Below are 23673 nucleotides of genomic sequence, written 5' to 3'. Positions count from 1 at the left end.
CGCAACGGTGGTCATATATGACGGGTCACGGTTTCTCTTTTGACGTCACGGTGGTCATATATGGCGAGCCACGATTTCTCCCGTGACGCCACAGTTTTTCCTATGACGCCACGGTTTTTCCTACGTCGCCACGATTTTTCCTGTGACGCCACGATTTCTTCTGTGACGTCACGGTTTTTCCTATGACGCCACGATTTTTCCTGTGACGTCACGGTTTTTCCTATGACGCCACGATTTCTTCTGTGACGTCACAATTTTTCCTGCGACGCCACGATTTCTTCTGTGACGTCACGGTTTTTCCTATGACGCCACGATTTCTTCTATGACATCACAGTTTTTCCTGTGACACCACGATTTTTCCTGTGACGCCACGATTTCTTCTGTGACGTCACGATTTTTCCTGTGACGTCACGATTTCTTATGTGATGCCACGGTTTTTCCTATGACGCCACGATTTCTATTCTGACGTCACTGTGGTCATATATGACGGGCCATGATTTCTCTTCTAACGCCACAGTGGTCGTTGGTGATCGAAGGGCTTGAACTATTTCTAAACTACACGTTGAAAAGACTATTTTAGCTACAGATAAAAATGAATCTAGGATATAAGATACAAATAAATATCTCATAAGATATAAGTTCCTAGAAGGAATATTGTATGCAAACATTCAATGAGATTTGGGAGTTTGGGCGAACCACGGTCGCGTACCCTCTGAACACTCTCTCAGGAGCGGGGTACAGCTTCATATGTGTCTTGAAGGAATCGGTCAGTCTCTCGAGAGAAGCATTAGAAGAAACATATATCTTCCTTGTGAAATTAAAGACTAAGAAGAGAATATACATATATCGCAGTTATCTTACTATTAGAACCCATAATCCTGATACTACAATTGTAAAAATTGAATGAAAATTGACAGTTAGTGCATTTTGAATACAACCGCCGATTAGAAGACACTTCGAAACACAAAGTGCCCCATTGAACAATTAAAAATTTACATTAGAACATCGATGTAATATAAATTAGAAAATATTAGAACGAATCTTGCATCCAGTGTTTCCCACTGTGTTTCCCATGGCGCGCTGAGCGAAATATGCGATTTCGGCGTGGTAGTCAAAGCTAGCCTAGGCAGCTTACCAAAAATCGATCACGCGCAATCGTCTTATCTTTCGTTCGAATCGAGTCCGTGTAAAATCCATTTTCCGGAAACTCGGACGATCGGGATGCCTGGCGTACCCGACGCCCATTGGCCTAGTAAACGAATGCAACGAAGGTACGCTATAACGAGGAGTACTCGTTAACGAGGAACCGGAAGCGGAGAGAAGGGATCGCGTGGCGAATTTGCCGCTGCTATCCATTGTACGCGTCCGATCTCGCTTAATTAATAATTTCGGCGGAAAAATAACGGCGGTCGGGGAATTAATCCGAGCGGCGTTGGCCGGATCTCGGGGGCCCGGCGGTCTGTGGAGGGAAACCGGGTGGGCGTGTGTATAAACGAACCCTTCCGTTCGCCGGTGGAAACGTATTAAATCCGTCGAAAAGTTTCGTCGTTTGTCTTCCACCTTTGTAGGAGAACGTCCGTCGAATCTATTCCTGTCCTGCCTGCCTGGGGCGCGAAACGGATAGAGTGTTTGAGTTAGTCATTGATACTTCGTTGAACGTTCCGGGGTTGGCACACCGGTGGGAAAAATATATGCGCGATATTGAATTTTTCATGAGCCAGCCGGGGGTGGATAAAGTTTCGGAAGGGGTGTACAGCGCCGAAATAGTTCGCCCGCTTGGAAAACTATACTCGAGCCGAACATAATGAGATTCCGGGCTCCCGTTACGGATCCGTGGCCGGCAGTTATCGTCTGGTTGGATAACACGGGCAATAACAAATTATCCGAGAGATCGGTTAAGCCGGAGAAAGTCGGTTGGCTCGCCGGAGTAAATTGCAGAGGGAGTCGGAGGGGTTGGAAAGTTAAGAAATAACGATTCTTCCACGACCGCGGAGGAATCGAGCGGCGATGATTTACGAGGCCTATCGTCCGCTCGCGAGGTCTAACACGGGGACCATAGCGTCGGAGCGTCATCGTCGAGTTAGAGGGGAATTTTCCAGAGAGGACTCTCGAAACGAGCGCGTTCATCTTCGCCTCGTCGATAGGCCGCTCGTTCGCGAGCGCAGCCGCGGTGACCGCGATTACGCAAACCCTGCGTTCACCTGAAATATCGCACGTAACGCGACCTTGACGAGGTAGCCGTTCATGCCACACGTACGAAGACGCGACGAGAGGCCGTGCCAAAAGCGACGATGCCAAGGTTCGCTCGCGTTTATCGCCACCGCCACCCACTCGTTCGCCGGGATCCGAAACGGGGTCCTCCTTTCGGATCGACGTCGCGACCCGCTCGATTAGGGGATTGCGGTGAACTTGAAACGCCCGGGTTTCCGAGCGTGTTCTCGTTCGTTAATCGACTCTCGCGACGCGGTGTCTGCTCTCGTTTCGTTTCGTTTCGTTCTTTCTCGACTTCGCGTAACTCGTATCGCGGATACGAGGTCCGTTTATCGCCAGGACGGCTTAATTAAACCGTGACTCGGCCGATAAACGAGAAGCGAAACGAGCTCCGTTTACGGAAGTGTTTTAGACGGGTTTAAAACGGAGAGATAACCGAAACCGGGAAACCGGGGAGCATCGTGTAACGTTGTAAAATTCGCGACAGGTGGAGGGATAACGAGACTGGATAATTCGCGTTGGAATGATCGAGGAAGCGTAAAATCGAGCAGCGATTGATCGAGGTCCCCGCTGTAATTAGCCTCGTCTCCGGTGCGCGTTATCACGGCGAGGTTTCATGAATATCCTCTGGTCGAAAATACGCTGGAAACTGAACGGTCGGTGAAAAGCCACGCGCGGGTACGGGGACCGCTTTCATTAAAGCCGCGACAAACAACGTCCCATTGGTGTCGTTGCCCGAAACGTTCACGGTGGCAGACACTTTGAAATAATAACGAGACCAAGTAGTTCGTATGAACCGCGCGGAACGATAACCTTTGTGAGCGAAATTGCGCGAATAAAGCGTCCGTGTTTCGTTAACGAGAAACGCTTCCGCGAATGGGAGCTGGCTGGAGTTTCAGCGAGTGGAAAACCGAGCTTGCGAGCAACTCTTCCTTTCCGAGCACACAGGGAATCCTCGATTACGACTTGTTCCGAAAAACCGACATCGATCGTTCGCTCTTTCCCACGACCTTCTTCGGCGACTACACGCGCCGTGGGAAGCGGACGATTGCGCCGCAATCGCGAAACTTTATCCCGTCCGCGGCGCTTGCTGCTGACAACGGCCCGCGCGTGTTTCCCTCCACGCGATAGGTCGCGTCCGAAAGAATTTCGCTGATTCCACGAAACTTTCCGCGCGGTCGCGAGTTTCCGTCCGAGTCCTGATAACAGGCACGGCGCGACGCGACGCGACATGACGCGACGCGACCTTATCGGCATACTCTGCTGACGAAGAACGGAGGAGGAAAGTATAAATGGGAAAAAGGCTAATATCGAAGGGACCCGAATCTTTCACGAGTGGAGGAAAGAAAGTTGGGACACCAGGGAGGACGAGGAAAGCGGAAAGAATCGGTGCACGAAGTGGACGACGACCCGGAGGACGACGTAGACGGTCGGATCGACGGTTGGCTTGGAAACCATCCGTAGGGTCGCGCTAAAACCTTCTGTGCACACCGTCGGTAAACTGGGCTACGCGATATCGATTTAGAGAGCCGGTGGTGAGAGAGAGTGGTCGCGTATGCGCGACTTTATGTACGAGCGACACGGCGGTGGCGGCGGTCGCTGCATCGAGCGCCATGCATAAATACAGGCAGGCAAGGATACGGGTACACGACAGACCGATTAAAAGTGGCTAATTTGATGGAAAAACTCGTCAGAGCGAGCACAAAAGCAAACGACGTAGAAAATCGCGCAGGGGAGGAATAGCGAGCCGGGAAATACGGGGCATTTAAAATACGGTAATAAGGAGAGACGCCGGGGGCTGGCTTTCGCTCGCGTTTCTCCGCAGTCGCGAACGACGCCGGTGCGAACGGAATAATTGCCAGAGGAAAAATTCAGCAGTCCGTTGGAAGAATCGTAGCACGGTTTCATTGAAAAGCTCGTGAACTTTCTACCCGTACGGTCCACGTTCCACGGAAGCGGTATTTTTCTTTTCCACCTCGCCCCGCCGCCCTTTTCCCTTATTTAACGTCGCGGATAAAAAGACGAGGCGCGCGGATAACGACGCAAATTATCAATTAGAGGCGGCAATTAAACGAGTGTACACACCATATATCACGCTGACGTATCTGTCCTCTAACCCAACGTCGAAATTTCCCCCGGCAAATTTAGACCGCATTATTCGATAATTAAGCCGTGGAACGATAGCTGTTTATCCGGTCGATTAGCAGGCGGAGTAATTATACAACGCTCGCGCGGATCAGCCGGCTAATTACTATAAAATCATAGGTCGAGACACGAATTCCCTTTAGGCCAATACTACAGCTTACCGACTCGCGCGCATAATCGATCACCCGGCAGAAGCTAACAGACCGCGTTCCTCTTTCACTTTTCTCCTTCCCTTTAAAAAACCGGCCCGATGCCTTGCCATTTCGCCATGTAAATATACGTCGAGAGAGCCTTCGAGGTAACCAGGCATCGATTACGTCAAAGTGAAACCTCCTTCATTGTATAATACGCGGACGGATTTAACCGCGGCCGGGTCGCGACGACGAACAGGAAGCCACGCGAGCCTAACCGAGCGAGAATCGCAGCTTTCGCTATCCTTGGCAATTGTTCCTACTCTACGCTGCCTCGCGACGTCTAACTCGGCCGACCTAACCGACCGTGAACATCTTTATGGACCTTGGGCACGAATCGAACGCCAAGTCCAGCGCTCTACCAGCGGGCTTTCCTCGATCTTCCTCCTCCTCCGGAGAGAGACGACGTCATCGCTCTGCTGGGTCGTCGATCAGATGGTACCCGAGCTACCTCGAAGGTCGCGCCGATCTTAACCGCGTCCTATCGATCCACGACCAGCGGAACGCTCGAGGCTAGCGATCGATCCGCGTCGCTCCTTCCGCAGGACGATCGAGAACGACCTTCCCGTTCGCCGATCCGAAGTTCATCAGGAACGTACCAGCGTACGTACGGCGAAACGTGGTTCCGGGGCGACTCGTGTCGAGACTAATAGCCCGCGAAGTGGATCGATCTCGAAATAGGTCGCGCCTGTCGAAAGATACGCTCGACGCATTCATCGAATCCCCGGTACGCGATTGGAAACTTTAATCTAGGTTGTTCGCTGGTAATTAACGCGCATCTTCCGTCAATCAGCCGGCTTTAAACGGACATGCTCGAATTTCCGTCGCGTCGATCGAATAGGTTACGGACGCGTTTAATTATATTTCCAGCGAGATCGCTGCCGAAGACCGGTTACGACCCTCGCGGAGGAGGTGGCCTCGTTTCGGCACGCGAGATTAGACGCTGAAACGTCGGGCCGTCCGTTTTGATTTCCAAGCGACGGTTTCACGCGAACTTGGCCTATATATAGAGACGCGGGGCGGCCTCGTTGGGAAATACCGCAGCGGATATTGCTCGATCGCTTGGCGGGAATAATAAGAAGATACGTGACAAAGTCGGTGAAAAAAACCGTGTCGAGAATATCGACCCGTAACGAGGAAAGATAACCTTCGCGATCGATCGTCGCTCGAACGTCGCGAGTGTAACGCGCAACGAGCTCGCGCCACTTCAACCCCTAATTGCGAAACGTTCCGAGGCAGACGAGAACGCGTCGGTACACAGCCTTGAACGAAAAATCCATCGACGGTTCGCGATGAAAGGGACGAGGTGGGCGTGTTTTAATATAAACGATGCCGGCGAATCGTAGGATAAATTACTCGATAAACGTCGGTCGCCGATGAAAAATCGAAGCCTCGCGTGGGAACCGTCCGCGAAGGAGAATCGCCGGGATGGATAGGGGAGCAGCGACTGCGAGCTTTTCCAGAGATCTCTAACGCGATCTAAAATCCCGTCGAACCGAGTTTTCTAACGATCAGCCACACGGTATCTTGGCAAGCGTGATGGTCGCTCGAGAGGCAAGAGGAACGGAGCCGTTGGAAGCGCGTATAATACTCGGCTCCGTTCAAACCATTATGAGAAAAAATTCAATTTTCGACGTCGAGGAATCCGAGGAAGTTGCTGCTTCGATAGAGGACGTCGAAGATGATCAGCGAGGCATTTATTGAATGTCGAGGATGAAAAATGCAAGCAGCGGAGAGGAAGCGGGCGAGAGAGGAGCAAGGTGAACGATACACACCGGTGGCAATGGCCGAGCAACCGTTTTCCACCCCCATACAGCGTTCTTGCACCGCGTTCTTACACAGCGCGTTCGTCCAATTTCGTCGTGAAAGGGGTGTGCAAGAAAAACGAAGACGCGGAGGGTACAAAGAGAGGACAGCGGAATAGCCTTTCAGGCTGCACCCTCTGCAAATACGGCCAGGCAAATGGACTCCTCGAGGCGCTGTTTCCGCGACGATCCACGGCGAACAACGCGTTGCATCGCGCGACAAAGTAGCCGGCGGACTCTTCTCGAGTATCGTGTTTTCCGCTCGAGTCGGCTACGAAACGACGCAGCATCGTTTCACCCTGGAATCGAGCGTCGATTGCGCGTTTTCCCTGATTGTTCGTTCGGCTTGCTCGCGTCCACCGAAGGCAATGGAGCGGCCGGTGTTCGTGGCTCGTTAACCGGCAACGGGACGATCTCGGCTCGCTCGTGTATCGTCCACAGTGGGGGTGTACGACGCCGGTGGAAAGCGAATTTCGAGGTGTAATCTCCCGAAACGGGAAAGGAAACGAATACAAGCGGCGCAGTTTCGCGAGAATAGGTTCCGCGGTGGTCCGGTGGTCGCTCGTCGGAGAGTAACAAGGCAAACCGCCGGTGAAACGCGTGCCGGCCATGGATTTTAGCTAATTAAAATACGAAACGCCGATATACGCGAGCGGCGGTGCTCGAAAAATGCATTAGCGTGGAGTAAACGGATAATCGGGGGGAGCGGGGGGCAAGCGGAACGAAGCGTTATCGCGATTGTCGCGGGGCGCAACAATTGAATTAACGAGGAAATTAATTGCAAATAATAACGTTATAAAGCGGGTCCGCGAACATTCCACTCGGCCAAATCGCGCGGCCGTTGCGCCCCGATAACGCGGCGCGCGTTATTGCTACGTTTTTCATCCGCTACACGGCCCGGCGCGACGCGTCGCGACGCCGCGACCACGGTGTAGCAGGCCGTTTATTTCTCTCCGCTTTGCGGGCTTATATTTTTTCACGGCTCCTCCGCGGACGAGGGTGAAAAGGCTTCTCGTGGAGGCCAGGCCGGGGCACGCGGTGTCGGGCTCCTCCTCGGCGGAGTCCCAAGGTACGCTGGGGGTGCGAGAAAGAAAAGCTGCTGGTCGTAAAAGGGAACCGTGGCTGCAAGCTCGAGAAAAAAATCTCGAGTGTTCCTGAAATTTTCCGCGAGCGCGATCTCGAAAGAGGAGAGGGAGGTTAACAACGTCGCTATCTCGAAAGAACGGCGTCCAGATAAAATGCAAATCTATCGAAATCCCGCGCCCCGGACGTTGCGAGAAACCGCGTGCTAATCGAAACACGTTACCCCCTTTTTCCCACCCCCGCCACCCCACTTTTTTTTAAATACATCTCGCGCGGAAGGGTGTATCTCGCAGCGGTTTTTTCTTCTTTCCTTTGTTTAATCTCCACCCCCGGATCAGGCCAAATGCGACGGATCGGAAAACAGGGGCGGGATTCGCAACGGCCACGGGAGATCGTTAATTTCGGTGGAACGACGAGCCTACGTGTATCTGATGAGCCGCGATTAAACTGGAACGAGCGAGCTATTCTATCGAAGCCAAGAATTCATGCACCAAGGGATTAAGTAAGTACAAGTTTTCAGGTTAAGCCGGAGCTCCGGGATTAGCCCGGTAACTACAACGCCGGTTTCCCGGCTCGCGACCGTTTCGTCGATACACGTGTACGTGTAGCCAAGTTCTCCTCAAACATTTGTTCCGGCTTGGAGAAGCATTTGCCCAGGATTTCCAAACTCGAGACGCGTCGCGTTGTCCTTTCATAAACGGACGTTCAGCCGCCATTTTTCAGCGCGATATTCGACGGGAATCGGTAGTTTTCTTCGCGCACGCGGTCTCCCCCTGGTCAAGGGGAAACAGGGATCCGGAAAATACGTCTCATCGCGTCTGCACGCTTTGTCGTAACCCGAGAGAGGAAACTCCTTCCTTTCTTGTCCCCTTGTCTATTCTCTGACTTCCGGTGCCTCTTACGCCTAAGGCGGCGCGAGCGCCAGCCGGGATGGAGTTGATGATTCATCGAACGTTATTATGACATAATGGAAATTATTATTTCTCCTGCAAATTTTCTTCTCGTCGAAGGAAATAACATTTTGTCAAGGAAATGTCTTCGTCAACGTTAAACCTATAGCGACTGGTGTGTGAGAAATTAAATAATAATATCGAAGAACCAATTGTACGTATGTGGCGATCATTATTCATATTTTTGCCATTAAATGGATTCCGACTTTGAAGACTTGCGAGAAAGTCCTCGGAAAACCTCCAATTCTTATATATATGTAACTTCCCATCCTTCCTATAATAGCCTGGTCTAAGGCAGGGCCTGCTAGGGTAGTCTTACTGATGAGTCCACTAGCAGGCCCGGGACGTAACGCACCCCTTCCTTTTCTTACCGTCCCTTCTAGCACCGCCGTGACGGAGGATACCTGAGACCAGCACATTAACCCTTTGCAGTCGGCAGATTTCGGCAGAGCAAATTTAGCGTTTCGCAGTTACTTTTCTGTACAAGATTTAAAGTCAATATAAGGATATTAAAAGGCACAGAATTTGTTCAAACTAATTTGTGTTTAAATCAGTTTACGAGTTTTGAGTTTGTGTTACTGTATTCTTGTTCTTTCGTCAATTTTCGGTGTCTCAAGACCAGTTTTCTTCAAGACCCACAATATTGTATCTTTTATCGGTCAACAACTCTAGATGACTCTGTAGTGTATTATTATTTTTCTTGCTCCCAAAGCAAAGGGTTAATATTATTTATAATACGTAAAAATACAATATTTTTAATTTCTCTAATTTTCTGTAGCTTTCTGTATTTTTCGGCTTGCGAATGTCCCACATCGACTACAAAGGGTTAAATAATACCGGGGGAAGGACCCCCACACGTATATTAAGAGAAAAGTCGCAAAGATAACGCTGCAGAATTTTTATTAAAAATTGCAAATTCATTCGGGTCAATTAGGCCACGCGATGGACTCGGCCTAGGTATTTTTCGAATTCGAAATCGAAGTTGGATTCACATTCGCGAATTTGTATATCCAAATTCAATTTTTTCTTTTCCCCTTTTATTTACGAACGATTTTTGGGTCAATCGACGAGATTGGTTATTCAAATCGACTCTACCCACAAGCAGCCCGAACTTTTGCCCGCATTTCTCGATCCTATTATTATTCGGTGCTTTTTCTCTCACTTCGACGTACTCTGCGTAATAAATCCATTTACGGGTCAAACCGTGGCGTCCTTTACATGAAAGATGAGCCGCGGAAATAAAAGTTTCATGGGCCACGACGTTCCGTCTTGCGCGCGTATCCATTTGCCATAAAGAATGGCATACCGCGCGAGCACGAGCGAATCGTTCGCGGCGTGAATTCCAGCGTCGAGCGTGTTTCTTGTCGCGACCCGCCGGTGGAAAGTGACCAACCGGATATTCCCTTTTTTCGCCGATTCGAATCGCACGCGAACGCTCATTCGCGGCAATGCCGACGAAAAACGTGGCGAATCGATGGAAGAGCTTCGCGGAATTCTTTGACGGGGATGGAGCCGGGTTTCGATTAAATCTCCGCGTTGCACGTCCGCTCGACAGGGCCGGCGACGCGTAAACGCGACGCGCTTTAATAAAATCGAAGAATCGTGGACGGAAGAACGGTTCGTAAGGAAATTAATATCGCCAGGTTCGTAACTCGCGACTATCGATTCGATACCGTTTACCTTCGCCGATGTTTCCAAACTGATATTCCGATCGGTTCAAGGCGATATCGCAAAGTTCGAAGTTAACGAGTCAAAAAGAGCGCCATTTTTAACACTAAGTTTACGGACGCTATCTGTATACCTTATTTCTACATATTTGACACCTGTTAAATTGACAGGTAAAAGAAACCACGTGTTTTTTTCTAACGATTAGTGTAATTTAAAAACAATTACAATATTAACCGTTTGAGTCCTTGAGGCTTTTGGAAGAACACGGTCTTTTACGGACGCTATCTGTATACCTTATTTCTACATATTTGACACCTGTTAAATTGACAGGTAAAGGAAACGACGTGTTTTTTTCTAACGATTAGTGTAATTTAAAAACAATTACAATATTAGCCGTTTGAGGCTTTTGGAAGAACACGGTTGAAAAATCCCGAACAGCGCGATAGCGCTTGCCTTAATCGAGTGCGAAGAAGTTCAAACAGCGCGATTATTGCAACGATTTACATGAGAGTACGGAATTGATGAAAGTGACCTCTGATATAAATTATTTATTATTCAGTGGCCAAAAAATTGTTGTCGTTTAACCACTTGCGCTGAAAAGACGTGCCACACACGTCGTAATGCTTTTGTCGCAGAATCGCCAACGACGTGGTACACACGTCGTCAGGTAATTGTCGCAGAAACACTGGACCATTCTGGCATACGCGTTTGTGAATTTCTTGCCAGCGCAAGTAGTTAATAGTGTTAATCTTAATTATCAGGGAAAATTATTATAAATATAAAAAGTTACGACTATACCACGTGCTTTGACACTTAAATTCAAGATTTTTCAAAAAGTGGAGTTAATCGATTTGTGCAGTGAACGGCTCATATATTGGAATAGACCAACATCCTTTATTTCCTATATTCGCCAATCAAAAGTATCCGTACAAATATTTCACTGGAAAATGTTCATCGTACAAAATCAATTGTGACGTTTCATCGGCGTTTTTCCACCCTGCCCAAAGCGTCCTAGGGTTAATACGCGAAGCATAATCGGGTTAATGGTTTAAACGGAATGACATCGCGGGGTTGGGAATGGCGACGAGCGTGGAAATTACAATTGCGTATGCAGACGATAAATATTTGACAGACGGATTAAACCGCGAGCGTGATGGACCGATCGTTGAATATTTTTTCAACAACCTCTCGTTGTTTCTCTAAATCTTCGGAACGGAGGAACGCTCGGGCGTTCCTTCTCGGCGGCCGTTTACGCTGTGATAAAACGAAAGCGAATGAAAACAGAAGAGAAATAAATAGCGACGTTGGCCGCAGTCGTAACGGGGAAAGCATAAATCTCGCAAGAACAACCAACAGACCACGGAACAGCCGATTCATTCAAATTAGGCGGTCCCGATCCGCGCGAGGGGAGCGGTTATACGAGCAAACGACTGCTGGAAGACGAAGAAGACGGAGAGACGTAGAGGGAGGCGATTAAAGTCGCGGCTAGAATGGAAACAGCCCAGGAATAAGATATTTTGTCGCTATGACGCGGATGGAGAGGAAGAAACCACCTCGTGACGGATAAAAAGCTGAGAAACGTAGGAGTAAAAGTCAAGTTCGCGAAGAAAGAGCAGCGAATACGTGCTGATGGAATCACAGATGAACTCGCGTGTATGGATGACGCGAGATAATCGGGGTATCTATCGCGCGACTGCGTTTCGATCGAAGCCATTGTGAAACACGAGTAAGGGATGAAAAGACGCGCTCGACGTCGATCATCGTCCTGATCGCGGAGGATCGTGTCGCTTGGAATACTCTCGAGCACTCAGGTACGAATTCTCCGGCTGTATCTTCGAGCATAAACGCTACTGTGTGCCGACACGTCGTTAAACGAGAACGGTTGTTCCGTAAGAGAGCACCGGAGACGGCTTCCGCGCTTGCTACCGAATATTTCTCCGGGGCGGGTTATGGAATAACGGGTAGACGAGAGCTACAAGGTAGAGATAAATACGCGTTATCCATACTCTGGCATCGAGAATGGTTCCCAGCGGCGTACGTAGTCGTTGGCCTCGGCTGAAAAGCACCCCGTAAACCGATCGGGGGCGGCCGGAACGCGTGCTCGCTGGCAGCGCGACGAGAGGGCGAGGAAACGGAGCGTGGACGGGATCGGAAGGGAGAAAAGAAGGCAGAAAGGAGACGTAAAAATGGAGAAACGAGGGGGATGTGCCGCAATGGAGGACGCGGGAAAGGTTTTCCTCGAGCGCGTAACGACGTAAATAAAGGTGTGTGTACCAACACACGCGTGCATGGGAAACGAAGCGGCGCATAGACGTGCGCGCGTGCACCGCCTCGCAACGAGAGAAGATGCAACGGGAGCCGCGGAGGCCAAGGATAGAATTTTCGAAGCGAGCTCGGGAACCACCTACGTGCCGCGAACGCGGATGCGAATCTCTGTAGCGGCAGGCTACGTAGCTCGCGTACGGAGACGGCGAACTTACGCTCCGTGTGCGTCAACGTGTACACGAGAATGAATATAATCACGCTGTTTTGCGCGAGGACGGCGAGGCAACGCCGACACTCGGCGGTTTAGATACGCCGAAAGAGAAGCAGGGAGAAAGAGAGAATGAGAGGCACTCGGCGCGAGCACGCAGCCGCGTCCAACAAGGAATGCACGCACGAATTCCTCCGGCAGAAATTAGTATAATTATCGTCTCGGGGTGAAGGTAGAATTCCGCGCTTCTTACCTCGCCACCAGGGCAGAATTTAACGAACATTCTCATTTCACTCGTAATGAACCTCCAAGGAAGCGTTTACGCTTCCTATTTCTCAGCTGCGCTTTGACCGGAATGATACACTTTTCCCTTTCTTCCTCATTCTCATCCATTTTCATCCTTCAGAAACGCATTTCGATCATCGACAATTAATTCCATAGAGGAAGCTCGAACTGTGCGTTAAAAGGGGTCTGAGAAAGGACGAAGCGCTTCGTTAACACTTTGCCACGTTGGTCATGCATGACGGACCATGGTTTCTCCTATAACGCTACAATGGTCATAGGTGACCGGAGCGTTTGAACTTATATACTGTACAATTGTAAAACTTGGACGCTAGTTTTAATTTGTCGCTGTCAACCGTTACTAAAGCCCCACAGTGGTCACCTCCATTTTGTCATTATATGCTTTGAATAATAGAAATATTCCTGTAGCAGTCTAAGGGTTAAGGCGCAGGTAAGACTTAGGGATCTAGATAAAACCTGTAATACCAGTATTCTTCGTTAAGGAAATACGACGCAGGGTGTGCTCGTATATTTGCAGCACGAGGAACGATCGAAAATCGTGACACGATACCCCGAATGAAAATGGCACGGATCCCGATTGCCTTCGCGGAGAGTCATCTAAACGGTGAATGGCAAATGTCCAAAGCAGCCTTTTATCTATTCCAGTGTAATACCGGTAAAGTATATCCGGCGTATGCGCGTATACGGAAGATAATACATACAGCGAAGAAGCTTCAGCGTCCTTCCTCCATTTGTAAGGATTTCCGTTCCCGGGATTTGCGATTTGATTTCCTTAAAAGGAGTAGCTCGTCCCGGGAACTGTACGTTTTCGGCCAATCAGATCCACGCCGATCATCGAAGAAATTTCAACGGCATTGATATTCACCGGGGTCCCGGGGTGGTTTCTTCACGTCCCCGTGGGCCCCGCTTTCTCCGTCCTGCCCCTCCGGCCGGTATATATCTGCACGTAGCAGTGGACGGACACGGTGGATTACTTAATCCCGAGGACCGGACTGCTTGCGCTCTCTCCTCACGTCCCTTCAAACGCTGACGCAACCGGTCGCGTTTACACCGACGTCGTAATCCGATCGGTGAAATTGTTTCGTTGATGGCTACACAACCGTGAATCACCCCGCTACGCGACCCTCTGTCCACGGCCGATCGATAGCTCGCCCTTTCGGAAATTTTTGCCTTTGTCACGCGGAAGCTTCCGCGAAAGTACGGCGAACCTCCTTCGATCGCCGATCCGCTTTCTTTCCACGGAAACCTCGCAACGGATCGGTTGACCCTGCACGCTCCATCGATAACGCGACGGGAAATTCTCGCCGTGACGCAAATTGCGATCGTTTCCTCCGTATTAATGAACGCTGCCACTTTAATGACACGCGTTGCTACGCAAGCGCACCACGTGGCTGCGTACCTATTACGCTTATGTAAACAGCGTATTGTACGTATTCAAAGAGCGTATTATATTTATGTGACGGCAGCCGCGGTTCGTTATGTAAAAGGGGTATTGTGTTAATGTAAATCGTCCAGGAATCATCGCGTCGACGAGGAAGCCTCGAGAGTCGGGTTAAAAGGCGTAAACGATCCTCGCAGCTACCGGTATACTACGTATATACGCGTACTTCGGGCTACGAGGCTGCTATCGATTAGGCGATGGGAAAAATGGAAGGGGGGGAAGGGGAAGCTACTTCTTCCGAAAGGTCATACCCTCGCAAACGACGCGTGAAACATCGGCAACGCGCGCGAATTTTTATTTATAAATTGTTCGCCAGAGTCCCCCCCGCCAGGGGGAAAAAAGGGAAGAAAAAATATCAGCTATGCGATACGACGCTTCCGGTGGTAGACGAGTGGCAGAGGTCATCCGATACGAAGCTAAAGTAGTAAATTGCAATTGCAGTTCGGTGCACGGCGCTCGGTGCAGCATGAAGGCAATTCAGTCGCGATATACAGCTGGTACGACAACACGATTCAGAAGTCGGTGCAAACAATTCTATTTCAGGGATAAGTGGTTCTTCGTGTCGTAACAGCGTATTCGTGATCCGTACCGGTAATCGGTAGCAAACTCGCGAGCTCCACTGCGCGTGGAAACGCGACACGCTCTTCTTTTTTTATCGATGACCTCGCGAGCGTAGGTGATCGGGTATCACGCGCGTCCATCCCCGAAATCCTGCAGAGTCCTTCCTAATTGCTCTCCCGAAGATCTGGAATCGCCCGATTCCCGAGTTTCTCTCGATTTTCCCGAGGAACGCCGATTTTGCTTCGCGCGAGTGTCGAATATCGCGAATATCCGATCATAAAGCGGGGATGTGGAAGCGAGGTTCGGAGATCTCGTGGATTATGGATGCGCCACGGACAGAGTAACATTGTTCATTGAATTAAAGAATATTCCATTAACACGACGTCGCGTATCGAGTCTGAAACGCGAACGGCCAATCGGTTTTCCTCTCGCGCGATCGCAGTAGCATGGTGCATTGGTGTGGGACGTTGAATCCGGTCGGACGGTAATAGAGCGTTAAATTCGAAAGGATCGCAACGAAGAATATTCGAGGACTTTATGGAAGGTCGGGGAAGATGGACGATACACGGCGCGAGGCAGGGCGGAATTTAAAAGTGGGAGCTACTTCCGGTCAGAGGGTAGGTAACGCAATATCTGCTCTCGCGAGCAGGATTTATCGCGCAAGGCACGAAGCTTTCAGACCGGACGCGTCGTGAAGCCCCATAATCGATTTTCTTTCCCCTCTCTTTCGATATCAGCCTCTGGGCTTAATGGAACTGGCAAAACGCTCCTCTCTTCCCGGTAACCGAATTACCCGAAAAATGGCCGGGAATCGCGTACACGGTTCTTGGTCGTACGGTAACGGATCGGCGGAAAGATGGAGGAAAGTAATAGGCGAGGAAGAGAGCGAGAGAGGGGGGAAAAAGTAGCGGTTCGATCATGGAAATTACGTAAAATTACGCGGAAAGGAACGAGACCGATTCGCCGGGACGGAAAGAAATTGCGGAAACGATCGATTCCGGCTGTCGAAAAACGCCAATCCCACGATCCTTCGCGTCCCCGCGACTGTTATAGACGTGTGCCGATGGATCCACTTATTTTTCACCCGGAAAGAGAAAAAACCATCGACGTTTCCCATCGACAACGACGAATCACCGAACGGCGCGTTGTAAACCTGCCATCGGGCTCGCGTTTCTGTTTCTTCTATTTCGCGTTAGCGCGCAATCTGTCCCCGATAAAGCGTAAATTGGAAAACTCGTGGTCGTCCGCGTCGTCGTTCACTCGGTAGTAGCATTGTCGAGCTCTTCCCTGAAATAACGAAAATGAAAAAAGGGGGGAAAAAGAGGAAGCGGAAAAAGGCGGGAAAACTGGCAGATGTTTGGAAAGTCGGAGGAAAGCTGCACCCTCGCGAATCGATTATCGCGATGGCGGACACGACGCGGTGATTTTCGCGTTCGAACGAGCGACTACGGGTGGTAACAAACCGCGGAATCGGCGATCGACCATTATCGTTCCATATTTCACGAGCACCCCCTCCCCTCCCCCACCCCGGACTAAGCGCTGCTTTGTATTCCACGCGGGAGATACACTTTCGAAAAATATAACGGGTGTCCCGGATCGGCGAGCGACGACTTCATCGCCGCTGCCACGACGGCCGAATACCAAAGAGGAGGTTCCCGGGCCGTTGTCTCGGCTGAATAAATTTCAATTTCAGCTGAAATAGGGAGAGAAGAGAGTAACGCGGAGAGCGGCGTCGATGCGACAGCGACGCTAAAGAGAACGAGTTCGAAGTGTTGGTGCATTTACGTAAGCCGCTGTACCACTTCGTCTACGAATAATGCAATTAACTTGTTCTACAGATAGCGCGATTCAATTTCTGCAAAGGCACCGCCTCTACAGGTGAAATTAATTGTTCGTGGCGCGAAGGAGAAAGGGCTAAAGCTTTACGTGGCCGAGGGAAGACGGAATCGGAGCGAGTATTCCAAGGAATAGGACCTCCTACCCCCGAGGGGGCGCGGAGGATTCTTATGGAGCACGATATCCCGGATAACATCGCCGCGGCTAATTGCAAAGTACCGTCGCCGAGATCTCCGGCCAATTAATTATCTCGACGAGTGGCCAATTAAACAAGACAAATCGTCGACGTTTGCCGCGAGGTAACACGCTCCTGCTATCCAGGAAATAGCGCGAAACCTCGGGCGAAACCCCGGCCGACCCATCATCGGTAAAAATAACCCGTGAAATCGGTAAACCCGGTGAAAGGTGCGACAGTTTACCGCTACTTCTCGGACGATCCCGCGAATTTCAGCAACCACCGGTGGTTACCGCACACGGCCGATCTCGTGACTCTGGCTCCTAATCGTTTAGCTAGCTGATCGATCTTCCTATACTCGGCGCAAACAGCACCAAACGCCGCCGGCTCGGCAACGCGCGATATAAAAGCAACGACGTTAATTAATTCGACGCCGAGCGAGGTCGAGCTGGAAAAGCATCGAAACTCTCCGTGCGAATTGTATCGCGTGTAAACAAGGATACGGGGGTTTGCTGTTTTCGTCGTTCGGATAACGTGTTCCCGGCGACATCCGATTAACCGACGCCGAGCAGAGGACCAGCTTCCGTTATTACGAGCGAATTGCCCCGGTCCTCGAGACCGTACGATCCTACGTGGCTAAACAGCTGACTCGCGAACCCGTGTGTACGCGATGTTCGCTTCGTGGAAACGTATCCTGCGGACGCGAAGCTTCTAGAATCGGATTACGACTACCTCGTTACGTACCAGCCAGACTCCTAACCCGGCCAAGTCGCCTGGAGTCGTGCATTTTTATTCCCCGGCGTGCATTGGGCGCGACCCCGGCGCTCCTTTGCATTTCGTCGAAATTACGAGCGCGAATCGAGAAACCAACGAGATAAACAAAGTGCTTGAGCACGCGAAACGACCAACCTTGGACGCGATGCACTTAACGGTGCAGCTCCTCCTTATACTTACAAATGGTAAGCTAGGATTTCCCCGGAGCTGCAGAGATTGCTCGAGAAAAAAGTCGATCCTCGATCCACGCGACGCGTACGGGCCTAAGGAGATTCCTCTCGAGAATATTCCCTAGGGTCAGGTGCCCTCGGAGAGCCCATCGACGAATCAATTCCTCGTAACGGAACGAATTCGAGCTACGAACGCGAGCGGAATGACATTCGGCGTCGTCGAGTTAACGACTGATAAGTCGCGAGAAATTAGTTAGGCAGTGTCAACGATGCGTCACGATCCAAATGACTCAGACGCAGCGGTTATCTTTCGCGTTTATCAGCGAATACCATGTTTTCGTCGCAGCCAGTTGTACCTTCAGCATTTTCCCCGAATATTTACTCGATTAGAGGAAGCCGGCTGGTATGACACGGTGGCTTGACTAATCGTCGATGACGCGTGCCCTATCGTGCTCGTAGTGATTTTCCACGGAGGGAAATCACGTACATCGTGCTGCTCGCTTATCAACGACACCTGGAATTCGCGATGATAGAAAATTATCCAACGTTCTTTTACTCGAACAGCTTCTATCCTACTTTGGGGTTCGACGAATAAGAGTACGAATTCCTCTTCGTCCATTGCGAATATTTGTAGCGACCAGCGTTCACACCTTCGCCAATAGATGGATTCCTACCCGAAGGAGGTTCGAGGACTTTCTTTCACAGTCGGTGAACCCTCGACTTTCCATAAACAGAAGTTCCTATGCTAGCTAAGTAGCACCTGTCTAAGGCAGAGCCTGCTAGAAAGCGCACTAGCAAATCCAGGACGAAACGCATCCCTTCTTCGCGTCCTTCTATCTGCTACCTGTTATAGCAAGATAGCCATCAGAGGATACCAATCGGCAGCACCGTAGGAATCACAAGAAAAGCAACCCCCACAAGTGCACTGTTCATCTAGTTTCTGGCGTATCGAACGTATGTTAAATTGGAAAAAAGGCCCAGGACGAAACGCATTCCTTCCACATGTCCTTCTACCCACTACCTATCATAGCACGACAGCCATCAGAGGATACCAATTGGCAGCACGGTAGGAATCACAAGAAAAGCAACTCCCACAAGCGTGTACTGTCATCTAATAGTTTTCCAATTTCTGGCGCATTAACGTACGTTAAATTGAAAAAGAAAAAAAATAAAAATGGCGTCTTAGAAAGCCTTACTGACGAGTCCAGTGTCAGGCCCAAGATGACACGCAATCCTTCCTCGCATCCTTCTATCGGCTACCTATCCTAGACAAGACGGCCATCAGGGTATCAACCGGCAGCACGGTAGGAACCACAGGAAGACGTCATCGCAGCCCCGTGGGTGGAGGGATCCCGCACATATGCTCGTTCGATCCGTAGATAGCAGTAGGGGACGTTCGAGAATCCCGACTGGCCGCGAAACCGGATGAAATTCGCGAATCAGCTTTCGCGAGACGTCCCGTTTCGAGCAGATAATAAGTCCGGTATCGACGTACGTTACAATTTACGGTACTCTCGTTTCGCTGGATGGCGTATAGCACCGCGAAACAGCGGGTATTACGGAGCAACGGGGCTAACAGTTTTCAGGTTACCGGTGCTCGCACGATATTCCACGTTCGAACTCGTATATCGCTGCCGAACGTGAAAGGGGTCAGGCTAATGGTTCGCGGCGAGATGCAGTAATCTATGCGATTCCCGTGGCGGGCCACGCTCTATCTACGTGCATGCTGCACGGCCGAACGTGTACACGGTGTGTCTGGTCGTAACGATTACCGCGAAATTCAATCCCCTTCTGGACTAGTTCGACGGGGAAAAACTGTTCGCGGTAAAAAATTGGCCAGCCGTTCGGTCGGTTATCTTCGATAATTAAAGTCTTAAAACCTCCCTCTGTCCCGGTCGAATTTACGCGGCGAGCGCTAACGTTGGCGCCGTTAAGCGCGAACAACGGAATATACGTAGCGGTGGGAAGTATCGGTGCACGGGACAGCCTTATCTTTGCCAATGAAAGTGTCGCTATCGCCGATAGAAGCTCCCACAGGGGTGTTAACCCTTGCAGCGGTCCCGAGTATTCGTTCCTTCGGCAACGACGTAAGAAACTGCTCGCGGAGTTCGCGTAGGGAACGTAGATACGGCTGTAGTTTGGTATCCCGCGTCTAAGCCGAGGGTAATTTAGCAACTGTTTCGACTGCAACTGCTCTTCTCCCTTTAGGGTAGCCTACTCTCCGATCTACCTCGCCAGAGTTCCTCGTCATCGTCGAACAACGATGCACGGCTGATCGACCCTCTACGTGCCTGGTCATTTCCGCCTAAAAGCGATATCGCTGATGTAACCCGCGATCGAACGATGTCGAAACCTCCTCGAAATCGGATGCACGGTCGAGTTTCGCTCGGCGTTGCCCCGAGAACCCGGTCCCTCGTCGAAGAAAGAATACGTGACTCTCGAACCTCGAGTGGCCCCTTCTCTTTAACATTTTCTTCTCTATTTTTCCTTTCTTCTTGGAGCTCGATCGATTCGAATTTCTACTTTTCCCACCACACCTCTCTGCTTCCCTTTTCGATTTCGACTAGGAATTCCTCCTTGCCGTTTTTGTAATTCCACGATAAATATTTCGCGGCTGGAAAGAATTCTTCGCGCGATGAATGGCTCTCGATGCAGCCTCGAGTGCTCGGCTTTCTCCGAAATTAGCGCGATCAATTCCGCTCTTGAAAATTAATTGCCTCGCATGTCAAGAGGCTCGGTTGATTTAATCTCTCGGCTACGAACCCGGTGATCGACTGACGACTCCACACTCGTTCGTTTTGTTCCGCGATTTTCCTTTATCCCCGGCCGATCGCTCGTGAATTTCCCATCGATCGGACGCCATGCCACGCCGCCAACCGCTCTGTCTTCCAGCCATCGGAGCCCCGTGTACGCGAGAGGCGCGCCGGAAATCGTGGCCATCGTCCACGGTGGCCATCTTTTACGCCGAAACTCTCGCGTGGAAATAAAAGAAAAACGATAAACCGAGGAGAATGCGAGGCGTGCGAAGCGACGCGGACGGTTACGGTGTATAAAAGTTGGCAAGCAAGATCGTGGACCAGTGGGAAACCGGAGTCGCGAGGTCGAACGCGTCCCATTCTTAGGGGCGAGGAACGACGCGTATTACGGGGTGGCGCGCATGCAACGAGGCTCTTACGCTCGTAACTTGGTTCGCGGGGCTTAACAGGCCGGGCCACGAGCTGAAAACGCCGGCCTTTCCACTTTACCGAACGGCAATAAAGCATCGGATACAACCGGCCGCAAGAGGAGAAACTCCCTTTCGCGTTGCTCGGTTCTTCCACCTAGACTCTCGTCCCGGTATATGGACGGGCGCGGAGTTAAAACGTTTGTTACTCGTGATTAATGGTACCACGCGCTGCGGTCGTTAGAACTTCTTTTCAACGGTTCCCTGCCCCTTTCCCGTCTTTTTCGTTAACGCTACGCGATCGGAATATATATATATACACACCATCCTCGGCAATTTCGCCTGGTTTCACGCTCCTTTTACCGTTACGAGGCAAGCCGGGTCGCTGCCGGTTCGCGGCCAGATGACACAACTTCGATTTTACGCGTTTAAATAATGCAGCACCGCGCTCCACGGCGATACTTATTGGGAACGCTCTGGCCCCTAACGTCGGGTCATTATTGCGCGCGATAAAATATCGGACGCGGCAGGAAGCTGGTCGTTCCCTTCTTCGTTCTAGATAATCGTAGTTCACGGACGAGGAAAACGAACGACCGTTTTATGTCGCTGCCTCGTTGCGCCCCGCTTCTGAAATATATCACAGCGGGGAACTCGCGGCGCGGACACGCGCGAAACGTTACTCGTGTCTCTGGACGTCGCGAAAGCTCGTCGACACTGGACGCCAATGACGGGGAAATAAACGTGGATCGGTGTCGCCACGAAAGAATACCCGAAAACGAGTTTAATCGTTTACCTGTCGCGGTCGATGCTATCAAAGAGTTCTTCTTCCGGGTCCGCCTCTTTTTCCGCTTCAACGAGGTATACTCGTCGATGCGTACTTCCGACCACTGGTATTATCTTTTCCTATTCGTATCCACGTCAGCTTCCGCTTGGCTGCCGTTTCGCGGCTTACTAATTATGCCGCAACTTGGCGCACCGGTACCAGCACCGCGGCCACAAATTAATATCGAGATTCCGGCGGCGAACTGATAGCCGGCGAGTTCGGAATATGTTATCGCGGCTGAATATCACATTGCACGTGTCACATGCCAGCCCGAGCAACGTTTGTTAACGGCCTTAACGAGATACCAGAGCAGTCGATTCGCTCGGTAGTCGGGTGAACGCGCGCGGCAAACGAACGAGGCGAGCAGAAGGTTCTTCCGGCGTAATTTCCACGATAAGTCGAAGGCCGACCCCCCGCGAGCGGTCGAAAGCAGCTAGGGTAATTCGACAGGGAACGGGGGGTTAGAGGTGAAAACCGTTCGATTTTTCGCGACGTTTCCCGATGACGTTCGATGCGACTAATTTATTCACGAGGCGTCGCGCATGGCGCGCGGAGCGGAAGCGCGAGAAGAAAGGCGGGAAGCGGCGAGAGGCGAGACGGGAATCGCGGAGAATGGAAGGCGCGAGTTGACGAAACGAGACGCCGTTAACGCTCAACAGTGTGCTAAGACTGATTTAATGGCGGCCCGTAAAAACAAAGAGCACTATTAAAAACGAGTTCTGAATGCGAGCCAACGAGAAGCGCGGAAACCGCCGCTACTTCCAGCTCGCGGAGGAAACGAACGGAGGAGGGTGGGAGAGGAAGGAAGAAAGAAAGAAATTAGTCGTTTCCCTGGATAAAACGGGGGATAATATGTACGAATAGAAGCGTGTACGATGGTACAGGCGAGGGATCTGGCAGGTTACTCGGGGTGGAATCGGTGTTGATAACGAAGCAATTCGTTAGAGTTTGCCTCTTTACCCTCGCCGTTCCACGAATTTAACGATAAATTCTCGTTACTACGTCCGCGAGGTCGGTCGTAAGCGCGTCGCCGAGCGCGCAACGAACACGCGCGCCGGTGTACACGTAATGTCGGGGTGGAGAAACAAAACGAGGGGGAAAAATTGCGCGTTGCAGCGGAGATATCCACCCCTTACGTAAGTCGCGAGGGATCCGCGGGGGATTCGCGATTGACCACGGAAGCGACGAGGAGGGAACGTCGCGACGTCGTCTCGAGGACTTCCGGGAAGGTTCGCGCGTAACTGAATATCCCCGCCTGGCGTTCGTCGACTGGTCTCGCAGAGTTTCGCGATAGCCAGACCTCTTGCAGCACGCTTGGCGAGAAATTCCGAAGGCGGAGATACTGGAGGAATGCTCTCGCGAGTGTAAGGGAAAACGCTGAACGATTCGCGAGTTAAAGGAAGAAGTTGTCGGGAGAAAATTACGGAACTCGGGGGAAATAATTTTCCAAAGGGATTCCTTTGTGTCGTCCGTGAAACGCGGATGAAACGACGTTTTCCGGGAGAGAGGACGAACCGTGAAAAACGCGGCCCGTAAACTCTATGATTATTCACGAAGAAGGGAGAAACGGCCACGCGGCGGAGTTGCCTGAAATTCCGAGTGTCGGGAAAAGATTTTCCCCGAGGAAAATTCTGCGCGAGATTACTCCGCTTTCCACGCGGCCCCGGGGCCCACGGGGTGAGAGCATATTTATTCGATCCATTAGCATCGATTCGCGGACCAAACTGCAAATTGAATAACTTCAAAGTCACACAGCCGCGTTGCATTAAACGCGGCTCGTATCGAAAATACGTATATATCGATCGACCCTGTTTTTCCGTGGCGGAGAAAATTAAACGTCGATGCACGTTCCCTGAAATTTTTTTCTCTCCCTATTTTTTTTTTTTTTTTTTTTTTTTTTT

Source organism: Eufriesea mexicana, unplaced genomic scaffold (assembly GCF_001483705.2).
Source record: "Eufriesea mexicana isolate 0111107269 unplaced genomic scaffold, ASM148370v2 scaffold265, whole genome shotgun sequence".
Taxonomy (NCBI): Eukaryota; Metazoa; Arthropoda; class Insecta; order Hymenoptera; family Apidae; genus Eufriesea; species Eufriesea mexicana.
This window is presented reverse-complemented; position numbering follows the sequence as displayed.